Genomic DNA, 12,629 nt, shown 5'->3' with positions numbered 1-12,629 from the left:
TGAAACTGCAACAGAGTTATCATGTTGGGATAAATGATCTAGATATGTTGCTTGCATTGCTTTATTAGATATTTTGGCCTCCATCAAATTAGAATATCTACAGAATTTTACCTCTGGAAAGTTCCAGGGGACGTACCACACAGTGCAGGCGACAAATATTTACCATGCTCCAAGTACACCACATCAAATGTGTATTCACTATTTTTTTTATGATTTTACAAAGACACGATGTTAGTGCAATGGGATGATAATTCTGGGTCTTGAAAGGGTCTTTCCCTGGTTTCATGAATGGCGAAGTGTTAAAAGATAGTTAACGTTTTGAAAATACACTATGTTTGGGCAGGTGCTCAGTTGTATAAGCTAATTGCATCTACCAGACACAACAACTTGAAAAACCACAACATGGTCAAGGAACAACACCAAGGGGCTCATAAGTATCCTGTACATCAGCTTCCCACCCTCGATGCCTACATCAAAGTTTTGCACGAAGGGAGTTAGACATGCCACTCTGAACCTTAAATGCTAAAATGAATGAATATCAGGTCTTCTCCCTCACTAAAAAGACCTGAAAAGTCTGCCCAAAGGACAAGGGGTCAGAAAAGGAGGTATCAAGCTTGCATTCCGGCTGGCCTGCAGCAGGCAAGGATGCAACAAGAGGCACCTACGACCTCATATAAAGCACTATGGGAGTTGCTTCAATCACAAATTTCCAGTTATTATATACCATATTCAGCAGGAAGGTGAACAAGATGGAATCTTCCTTATGAAGAGGTGATGACGAGAACAGCGGCTCTTGTAGACTAAGATCGTTCCTTGAAAGAAGGGCAAAAGCCTGACAAAAAGAGGCAACTGGCTACAGAAGGATTATGTTCACGGGAAAACTCCACCTACGTCCGAGCACTCCTCTCATCTTCCTTCCCCTCTCCCCCATTTTCTCTCCGCTTTTTGAGTTGAGGATTGGAAAGCAGGATGATGGATTGTATAGCCAAATGGAAATCCCTAGGGTTAAAGAAAATCCTGACTACTGACAAAGGCATACTGACCCTAAGTAACCCACAAATACACCATACTCTCCAGGGAGCCTAGTCCAGAATTGAAAAGAGAATGGAGGATAGTGGGATTAATCATCAGTAGTAGAAAGGGAGAGAAAGTCCCAGCTAACCTTCCAAACTGGATGTAAACAAGGTGAGAGGGTAAGGTGGGAGGGAATGCTCCACTGCCAAAATCTGCCTAGAAAAGTCGTCTTCTCTACAGACTAGTCTGCCAACTACATGGCAAGAGGACTCGGTAAGATATTGGACAGGACAGAAACAGATGGAGGCTGAAGAAACTCATGAGTTTCCAGGGTCAGTCTGAATCTCCATAACTAGAAGATCCTGAATTCTATTCTGCCTAAATCAGGAATCTCTACAACTCCAAAAATCAAGAAAACCATTATGAAAGTACCTCTTGATAAGAGGAGTGATAGGATGCTGACAGTAAGGAAAGCTCAAACCCAAATGCCATAATTAACTCACAAAGAGACATATATTGGTACCTGATGGTAACCAACTGAGGAATAACAGGCCCTGCTTATATGAGTCTACATTCAATGCCTGTTTATTTTAACAAAAAGCAAGATAATGCAGCAATATGGCTGAAGATCACACACACACACACATGGCAGATGTACAAGACACTACCCATAATAAAGGATGGTGCTGACTCAAGATAGAAAGCATAATGTGACAGTAGCAAAGGATGAACATTTATTATTATTATTATTATTATTATTATTATTATTATTATTATTATTATTATTATTATTATTATTATTATTATTATTCAGTAGATGAAACCTATTCATATGAAACAACCCCACAGGGGCCACTGACTCGAAATTCAAGCTTCTAAAGAATATGGTGTTCATTAGGAAGGTAAAGGAGGTAAAGGGAAATACGGAAAGAAGAGATCCCAATTATTAAAAAAGAAAAAGCAAATTAATAGATAAATAGCTAAAAATGTATTAAAATGCAAGAGGAATAGTATCAGGGTAGCAATGCACTGCATTTTTACTTGAACTTCTGAAGTTCCAACTTCACGATATCCTCTGGGAGGCTGTTCCACTGTCCACCGGTGCGAGGAATAAAGGACCTCTGGAACTGAAAAGTTCGACAGCGAGGCACATTTCGCTATTCAGCGAATCTGGTTGCTCTTGGCAGATAAAGGGGATCAGGGATCAATTGTGAATGTGAAAGACCTGTGTTGAAATACGACTTCAGAAAAAGTGACAAAGAGACCATCCATCGATGGTCCAAGTCATAACTGCTACTGTTAGGAAACAGAAACCTACCACCATGAACAACTCTAAATGAGATAAATCTCTAGCAGAAGCAGACATCTACACTGGAGAACAGTATTCCAATAAAGGAAGTACAAATGACCTAAAACAGGTTACACTGATTTGATCACTGTTATATAAATATATGAAGCCTTACAAACAACATCTAACCTTTGTGCGGCATTTGCTGAAACTTTCATTAGATGTTTCTCAAAAGTTGGATGCGAGTTAAAAGTTACACCTAGAATAGTTAAAGCTTCAGACTCATTCAGCAAAGTTCCATCCACCTGAAGGGGAGTGGGATGGGTGGAAAACTGTACCTAGATCTAATCAATAGTGTTTTCTGCTTTACTTGAGTCTGAAAGTCTCCTCAAACCCCACCAACTGCACCATTCCCTGATCCAGTCCATGTCCTGATGGAGGCTGAGGGCAGCTTCATTTCTCATAATTGGAGACTTTACTACACCCACAAGTGTAGTGAACAATCTTGTTTTCCAGGCCAACAACCATATCACTTGCATACACTAAAAATGACAGTGGACAAAGAACACTGCCCTCTGGAACTCCAGACACAATAGGTCTTGGTTCACTAAAGATCCCTTCCACAACAACTTGCTGCTCCCTACCTGTAAGGAAATCTTGAAGTAATCCTAAAACATATCTAGGAACATAGACAGGAATCCCAGATGACATGATATTTAACACTAACTTCCAGTTTAAAATGCAGACATTCAGGCAAAACACTGATGACTATGCATAGCACAATAACAAGGACTGCATAAGATGTCTTATATTAACGATATATGTAAAGATGCAAGTGATACTAAAGAGGGTGAACATTTAGATTAAGTAATGCACCCCTGTGCGACAGCAAACAATGAATTTTAACAATGATAATAAGCAACAAATCTCAGCTTTTCATAATTACACACTGCTAAACCACACCCATTTAAAATTATAACGTTAAGCTTTTCCCTTTCAACAGTATTCAGTATCTAAAAAAATTTTATAATGCTGGCTCAGTCAGTGCCAGATTCAATATCTCGCTGTCTTCTTTTCAGACTACAAAAACAGGACCATGCCACTGATTTGCAGATTTCAGGAATTAACATGAAAAAGACAAATAACGTACTTGAAAATTACAAGGGGAAAATTAGAAAGTGAGAAAATATCCTAATGAACTAGAAAACTTGAATCTCTCAACACCAAGAGAACACTAACCCAAAAAAGCAAAGTTTTGAGATATATAAACTGACCCTCAGACAACAATTTTTAATAAGATGCAAAAATTCCTTTACTATATTTCCTAAAAGAGTTGAATTCAGTTACAGTTATTCCAGAACAGAGTTTGCAATTAGTACTCAACATCAAACCAGTGGCATCACTTTCAGTAAATAAATTTCTAAGATCAACACTCACCATCTGCTGAGATTGAGGATGATCAGAGGTAGGTGGGCTCCCTTCACCACCATCGTTATCAACAGCTGGTAACCCAGCTGACATATCGGCCCCACTCAGCCACTGTTGGAATAATAGTAGTACAGTAAAAGTATAGGATTTAAAAAAAACAATAAGAAAATAATAAACTTCGACTGGCGACAAATTAACATATTTCTCATATTAAACTAAACCTTATAAAATATCCTAGATTGTTTTTTATGGCTGTGTAGTTTTTCAATTAGTAAGTTCATGCCATATGTTCACCTCAAAAGTTTCAAACCATACAAAGGTAGTCTAGTCTCAAGGGCTCACAGAGTGATACAAACACAATTACCATATATACTATTGTATCAAGCGACTTACCAAGACAATTTAATCAAACAACAGCTTATTGAGATGTACAGTACTCTAATCTCCCAAAACTGAGACAGGCATTGTAAGACTAGCCTACTGTAATCTACAAAAATGAAACTCACAGTGTCAGCATAACCTAGTAATAATAATGACACCAATACATGAGATAAGATACAAGATGCAATCATGTTTTAGGGATAAAATTTTAATGTCACATGACACACGGGTATATACAGTACCATACCATCACAGAATACTACTACTATACAAAGTTCACCTTTTTATCTATACAAGAGAAATTGTTATATTTATAACTAATGCTAAAAGGAAAACAAATGCTAAGCCTCTGATACTACATAAACCTTCAGCTAACTATAGCCATGGCCAATAAGTAATGTTTAGCAAGCTGCAAGGCCACGATATTGAAACTTTCACTCATTGGCCACAGCTATAATTTCCTAACTTTTTACAAGTATTATAAATCACTGCTGTAACATTCAAATGACCTACAATTCTACTTGAAAACAGCTTCTCCAACCACTTAATTCAAGAGTTGACAATAGTGAAATACTGACATAAATTTTGTACACTAGCATGACCATTATCTACATTTGCATCCCAGGAGAAGAGGAGTCCCCATTTCACGTCTAATTATGCATCTGTGACCTGAACCACACCCAGTCTGGAGAGGTTAGGAGGATGGCCATTTTTTGTATATAGAAATTTTACTTTTAAGAATCAATTTTATTTCTAAAGCAACCCACTACATTACATTAGCCTGAGTAGTTACCGAGGTGGGATGGACATGGCCAGAAATCACTATGAGATTAATGATTTTTCTAAGGTGATGGACCAATGAGTACTGTTGGTTAAAAGGTCAAAAGGTGCAACAGTAATCTCTAGGCTTGCAAGAGTAGGCATAGTAACAGCTGCCCTAGATGTCTATGTCTGGAGGGCATGGAATGCTTTATGAGGATGAGAAGTCTGCTTCTCCCTTCCCCCTCTCTCTGGCCAAAGCGAATGTTGACCCGCTCTCACCTTAGGGCTAACAGAATGTGAGTTCATATATTTGTGTCTTTATGGATTTGGAAGGGGATTTCCATACAGCCATGCTCAGTATAGGATTCCCATCAGTGTTGAATCAATGCAACCAAAGGTGCTATGGCCCAGGTCTGCTCTTGTTCCCCCTTATTTTTGCCAAGAGCAAGGAATTACAAAGAAAAATATGTTTCAAAGGACTATAGTATGTTGTGCCTTTCAAGACCAAGTTAGCCCACAGGTTTGCAGACTGGTAGAAGAGAAAGGTACACTCTTCCCCCCACCTCCAAGACAATACCCTCAAAATTTTGCTTCCCCTTCCCCCCCGCCCCCGGGGTAGACCCTGGAAAAGGCAAAGTCTGCCATCTTGCTGAGCCACAAGTCCATTGATGACACAGCCTGGAACAAAGCTATGGTGACCAACTCCAAGGCTCTCACTGCAGAAGGGGAGAGATAGATCCCCAATGCATGATGCCACTCCTGACTAAGGTTATTCGTCAGTCAACAGCCTAATGGGTCCACCTACAGAAGGCAGGTCTTGGCATCTTCTGGGAATTAGAATATTTGTTGCCATGTCAAAGTACGGGGGAAGAAGCCCGGCAGAGAAACAGAAATGAAAATGTGCAAACTTTATGGTGACAACAAACAACAAAGGTGTACTCAAGGGAGGAAACCAGGTGGCTAATAGCAGCCCAGGTCACCTCCACAAGACCACTATGCTCATTAGAGCTCAATGACTTAGCAAAAACACTTCTCCAACTTGACCTCCAAAGGTTCTATGGGCAAGGGACCATCAGCTCCAGCAGAATCCAGGGCAGCACAAGATAGATCCTCTACCATAGAAGGAAACAAAGTTGCCAGACCTTGCTCCTGCTCAGATCATGAAGCATGTCCGTAATGACGATCATGACACCAAATCACGGTCCAAAGGCACCACAGATGATCGAACATGATCATCCTCACCACAACTGCGGCCCAGATTGAAAGCTGAACATGTCTGACTGGTCCTGCTACCTCACAAATGTTAGCATGCAGGTATGTACACAGCCTATCCCATATGGAGCAGTGCTGAACAGTGCACAGGCCAAATTGACCCCAGCCATGCACAATGTGAGAAGGTCCTCGGTTGCAAATGGCCCAGCCTGGAGCTAAGCATGAGCATGATCATGCCAGTGATGGTCAAGAGACAAATCACAAGCACATCCCAGGATGAACCAATATAAATCTAAAGGACTGATGGCCCGCAGTCTGGGGAAGTGTGGATTCTTCCCTATGTCTCCTTGAGACATGATCATGAGAAGAGTTGAGGTCAGTTTTCCTCTACCAAGAAGGATGTGTAGGTGACTGGGAGCAAATGAGGTCCAGAACGGGGGACTGAGCATTAGCAGACCCATACAACAGATACTTGAACTACTCACGATCATAGTCCAGCAAACAGGTGCTGGGATTGCCATCACTCCCAACAAAAGGGAGGAATTCTCAGGTACCATCATTCTAACTGCAATCACAATAAGCACATCCCACAAACAAGTTAAAGTTGTTAACCATTCAAGCAAGGCAGCCAAAGACAAAGTGAGTGGGTAGGCCTCCTACCCTCTCACTTAATTGCCATTAGTTAACTATCCTGTTACCATGCCATACTGACTAGACCATCTTCCAATGAAGGTATTCAGTATGAAAAATAAAGTTCCATATTCTCAAATGAACAAATCTCTTATTACTACAGAAAAAAAGAGAGACCTCAGGTGAGTGTATAGGGCCTGTACCATTTTATGCAGATGTTGAGTGCTTACGGTCTGTACAACTCTATGCAGCAGAAAGATGACCATCAACAAAGAAAATGGATACTTTGAAGAGGTGCGACCACAGGGTGCTAAGATTCTTGGCTTGAGTGCAGTAGGAAGGCCATACTACACATAAGGAATATATGGTCAGGCAGTATCAAAAGGCTAGAAAAAAACTAACACCTCAAAGACTGAGATAGCTTAGACATTTATTATTATTATTATTATTATTATTATTATTATTATTATTATTATTATTATTATTATTATTATTGTTCAGAAGATGAAACCTATTCATATGGAACAAGCCCACAGGGGCCACTGACTTGAAGTTCAAGCTTCCAGAGAATATGGTGTTTATTAGGAAGTAGAAGAGATCCCACTCACTTATTAAAAAAGAAAAAGAAATTAATAAATTAACATATAGATAAAAATGTATCAAAATGCAAGGAGAACAGTAAGCATCGCACCTTCACTTGAACTTCTGAAGTTCCAATTGTGCAACGGGAACGAAGGACAACTGGTCAGAAAAGCAGCAAACATGGGAGTAGCACGAAATCAGACAATTATGGAGAAAGACGATAGGTGTAACCCAAGCCTTGACAGCTCAAGCAGCAAGAGCACATGACAGAGAAAGGAGATTCGTTTTCAGATGTCTAACCCCATAAAGAGAAGAGTGGAGGTGAAGAAAAAAAAAATGTTGATAATGTACCCACTGAATCTCTGGAGCACCTGGGGTGAAAAGCATGGGCATGCTTAAGAACTGTGCAGGGGAAGGAGACACATGCAAACCTGTTCTACCATTAGCAGAAAGTGAGTGCAGGGAGTTCTCCCAATGCACAACGTATGTGCACCTGTCCCGCCAGATACAAAGTAGTTTTCTGAGGCATCCCCCCCCTTGCTTGTAACTCCAATAACTACAAAATCTGGGGACACTAAACAGAAGCAGTGAGAGGCCAGTAGATTCCAGCATGGATAAGTCTTAAACAGATGTATGTATAAGGGGAGGTATGTTACCGCCTGAAGATCTGTTGGCCCAGCGTTCGACTCTCCGACCGCCCAACGAAGAATTAGAGGAATTTATTTCTGTGACAGAAATTACTTTGGGCCATAATGGTTCGGATTCCAATAAGCTGTAGGCCCCATTGCTAGGCAACCAGCTGGCTCTAGCAATGTAAAATAAAATCTAATCCTTTGGGCCAGCCCTAGGAGAGCTGTTGATCAGCTCAGTGGTCTGGTTAAACTAAGATATACTTAACTTTTTTTTCTTAGTCTTTCTATGCTTCTTCCCATACCTCTCCTACTGAAAAGGAGACTAGCCAATACACTCCTCACATGCAAAGAGGTCAATATCTGTGAGGGTTAACAGTAAATGGCAACATAGGCAGCAAAACGCTCACATCGTCTCTTCATGGACAACATCCATGCTAAGGTAACACTTGCCACCAATAACTGATCTAACTGTCATCATCACAGAAATACTCAAGTGAAAAGCTTCAACAGCAAAACTGAAACATCAGTGAGATATCTACACAATGAAATAGTGTTGGATCTCCAACAACTTAATGGGTAGTACTCTGACACTCATCTACCTACCACCAATACACTACCTTGTTACCAGGCTTCAGTAAGTATTTTCAGTTGGTGCCAGGATACTCCTAAATAACAGACAATGGTCTGTATTTTCACACAAACAAATATAGCTTGGATTTACCATCAGGAAGCAGTATCTGTAAGCGTCCCAAAGATCTAAAACTAGTGTAAAGAACAGTATTTCACAAACTGTACTCTAATTATCAGTGCTACTATGACTAAGTTCTTTAACCCCTAGTTACTTTTGTTTATATAAAGTACTGTATTTTCACTTGAGAGTCTACTGAAATCTTTAAATACTGTTCTAACAAAAAATACTTGAGAAAACAAGATTATAGATTCTAATACCACACACATAATTAAGCTATGATAGTACAAAGAATCGTAATAATTTTTTTACTAAACTTTGCAAAATGCCAGCTGGAATCAATTCAGGACACTTACAGACAAAAGCTAAAAATCACCAGATAAAATTAAAAGGATTGTACACGTAAAAGTATATTCAGTCAAAGTCCTGAAATTCAATCTTTTGTAACGGCATTATACAAACCTCACAAATCCCTGAGCGCCTTGCTAGGGCTTCTGCTACTAGCTCTGAAAGTGGTGGAGGCGTCTGACTATGACTGGTTTGTGAGTACTGTAATCTTCTTGACCATCAGAAGGCATGTCTACATTTCCATCAGCACCAGGACCTACAGCCTCACATGACAGCAATTCTGTTTTTATCGAACCTGCCCCTGGTTCTCCTGGGTCATCCAAAACCTCCTCTTGGACCCACACTAATTCATCATTGCCATCCTTAAAAGCAAGAAAATAGTTTGTTAATCTTCTAAGTGTTAACTAGTTTCAACGACTGACTCCAGCTCAAGCTTAGGAATACTCCTATGTAAAATGCAATGGCCTGTATTTCCGTAGCATCAAATTAACCTTCACATACACAATTAAAATGACAAATTTTTAAAATTGATTTGCATTTTTCATAGCTAACAAACCTGCGGTCTTAACATTAGGATAAATCTTCTGGTGCCAGCTGGAAACTAGTAAAAAACAACAGGAACTGTTATGAAAGGAACTGGTGGCATCTGGAAACCCAGGTTTGTTCCACATATGAACAAATAACTTTATACACAGTAGCTATTATTCATGTTACAGTACAGTTATATAGCAATCATAAACATCATCAGCACAGTTTTCTCACCTTGCCTGACTTTATGGGTGGTTCCTGAGGCAAAGGCTGCTGTTCACTTGGTCGACAATCACCAGGGATAATAGGTCTGGTTCCTTCTACACTCGGTACACTATGATTAGAATCACTCATAGGCGCTAACCCTAACTGTCCTTGCTGTCTTTCTAAGTCATCTTCTATTTCCTGAATATCATCATCATCATCATCTTGATTATATTGAGTCCTAGATGAACTGAAGTGGCAGGGTGAGAATGAGGAGAGCTTCTGCATTCTTTTCGCCTCTGTCTCTTGCGACTAGGACTAGTTCTACCACCACTAGTGTCTAACGAATGAGAGGATTTATGATGCCCACTACCTTTCCTTTCACTCTGATTACTTGTACTAATTCTTTTTTCACTTGGGAGTTCATCTGGCAAAGCCAGATCTTTTATTTGTAATAACTCTGCTATCTTAATTAGTCTAGATAGGTCTTCCTGTGTCACTGACACCACACCTGCATACATATAACCGAGAAGAGCCTCCAGTTCATATTTTCTAGCATCTTGTAACAACACTATGGGGTGTTTACTGGCACTCACCAACTGAAGAATTTCTTTGAAATATGTACTACACATTGATAACACAATTCTATGAACATGGTAAAACTTTCCTTCACAAGCTACTGTAGCATCTGTGTACCTATCCTGTAAATATGAGGAAAACTTTGTCTTAATATAATGAATATAGCAAAGAATTTCATAATACATGGTCAGTATCATATAACAGAAGTATTCCATGAAAAAAAATCTTATAGTTAACCCAAAGGAGTTTTTTTATACTGTATGGATGAGCACAAACCAACAGTAGATGCTGTAGCTGAATACTTTACTGAACTTCCTTATGAAACAGTGCAAAGAAAAGTCAAACACCTTATGATACCATAGACATTTTTCACAAAACATGTCTCTACTTCAAAACACCTGATTTACCCACTGGTGCACAAAGGTAAAGGCCTTACCTCCACACACCAGCAACCTTCAGGAAATCGCCCTCTCGTCGCGAAACAAGATACCCGTCACATAGAAGTGTGACAACATGCGCAACTTAAGATTACGCCAAAAGACAGCTTAGTAAAAAGCTGTGGTGTCTCCTTAGAAGAGAGGGGTTGTCTCAAATTATAATGTTGGTAACTGCTGATATGTAATGTAAAATGGGCAAAAAAACCTTGTTACCAAGTTCAATGACCCTTCCAGCTCACACTGAGGGATTAAAGGCAATTGTTTGTATTTCCATAAGAACAAAATTTTATACTTACCCAAACCTTCTTGATGAGAGTTTGCTGATAAAAATCTGCTTCAACATACATGGTTTCACATCCAGCCATAAAGGTCAATAAAGGTCTTATTCCAAAAACTTCCGCATCTTGCCAAATAGTATCATCTTTCCCTGAAAGAAAATAATGTGGTATGTATTGGGAGCAAAATTTGCAGTCACATTTTTACATTACATATCTGCAGTTAACCAACATTATAATAAATCTTTACAATGATTACACAAGGGACTTGGAATGCCCCATACTGTTTAATTCTGAAACACTATGTCCACATCTTCAAAAGAACAAAATCACCAGTCAGATAGATAATAGTGGCATGAGATACCTCAAATTCTGATGACTGAAGGTTTGTCCATCATCTGTAGGTATGCCCAAAGAACTAGTATAAGTAACTAAGTCACTCTTTGAAGTAATGGATCTGGTGTTGAGGGATAAGTTGAGCCACTACCACTGAAGCCCCCAAGTAAAACCATCCCTAAAAGCTATCTTTTTCTAGTCAAACAGTACCTAACCTACATATCAAAAGCAAACCAACCTATTTGACAGGACAGCTATGCTTAATGCAACTTGCTTACTTAGCCCCCTTTGTGAGAAAGACAAAGGAATTAAAAAAAGTTAATTAAAACTCAAATTGCAAATTAAGGATACTTTAGCTAGTCAGGTCATTCAAGTTTGTATCACACCAGTTAACAGTCAAAAGGTTGGTGAGTGGTGGGGAAACCATTCCCTTACTAGACTCTTCTTTTGGTACATTAGACTAAATGAGGGAATGGTTAGAAATGGGATCAAAACAGACCTTGAGTTTGTATGCAGTTTTCTAACAAAAAAATGCAAATTATCCTGATCTTCCAGTATGTTCCTACAAGGGCACAAACCTTTGCCTTTTAAATGGTGCATCACTATACTCTGACTGCAAATACTACAGTAAAAGCCAGGGCTCTTTGCAGTTAAGCCCCGTCCACTGCAAGCCAGTGATTGGCTAGCTCTTAAAAGGGGAATGACATCACACTAGTTAATAGCCCATACAATTACCAGTAAGGATTTGACTCTGGTAATGTTGACCTCTGTGCATGAACAATGACACCACAGATTCGAGTTCCCGGGGTTGTGAAGTCTGCAATTATATCTCCGATAAAAGATATCTTAAGTTGTATAATATCATTATTAAGATCTTGGATCATTCTGTATGTGCATCTTTTTTTTTACCATGCACAGCCTAAATACACAAGCATCTTGCTTTTTTCTGTAAGTTGGTGTTGGCCTACATAAACGATCCTGCATGCAAATGTTAATATCATTGTGAGATTAGGCCTATTTATCAAACTTATATTCCGAGGCAATGACAGGGAATAGGCCTAAACATCAATTTCTTATACTTTGAGGCAATGACAGGGCATAGGCCTACACATCAAATTCTTATATTTGGAGATAATGGCAGGGCATACGCCCACGTCAATTTCTTATTGCAAATAGTTTTCTACCTGTATCTGTCGGAAACAGAGTAGCTTTTAACTAATATAGTAGCTCCAACCCCACGATATATAATGTAAAGTATATGCATACGGTGAAATGTACATGTATAAGAATGTGCACGTACACATA

General features: G+C 39.4%; 1 protein-coding gene across 2 annotated transcripts in view; it reads right to left on the bottom strand.

Annotated features, from left to right (window-relative positions):
* Nucleotides 1–9,226, bottom strand: part of Nep2 (Neprilysin 2) — a 237,006-nt gene extending 227,780 nt beyond the window's left edge. The window contains exons 1-2 of one of the 2 annotated variants that reach the window (XM_067118788.1): nt 9,080–9,226; nt 3,740–3,841 (exon numbers count right to left, since the gene is read on the bottom strand). The gene's annotated coding sequence lies outside the window, so the exon portion shown is untranslated. The remainder of the gene's footprint in view (nt 1–3,739; nt 3,842–9,079) is intronic. The other variant, XM_067118783.1, reaches the window with a different exon arrangement.
* Nucleotides 9,227–12,629: the final 3,403 nt, after the last annotated feature.

This window comes from Macrobrachium rosenbergii, chromosome 16, assembly GCF_040412425.1.
Source record: "Macrobrachium rosenbergii isolate ZJJX-2024 chromosome 16, ASM4041242v1, whole genome shotgun sequence".
NCBI classification, from domain to species: Eukaryota; Metazoa; Arthropoda; class Malacostraca; order Decapoda; family Palaemonidae; genus Macrobrachium; species Macrobrachium rosenbergii.
Note: the sequence above shows the minus strand (reverse complement) of the source record. Positions and strands in the feature narration are given on the sequence as shown.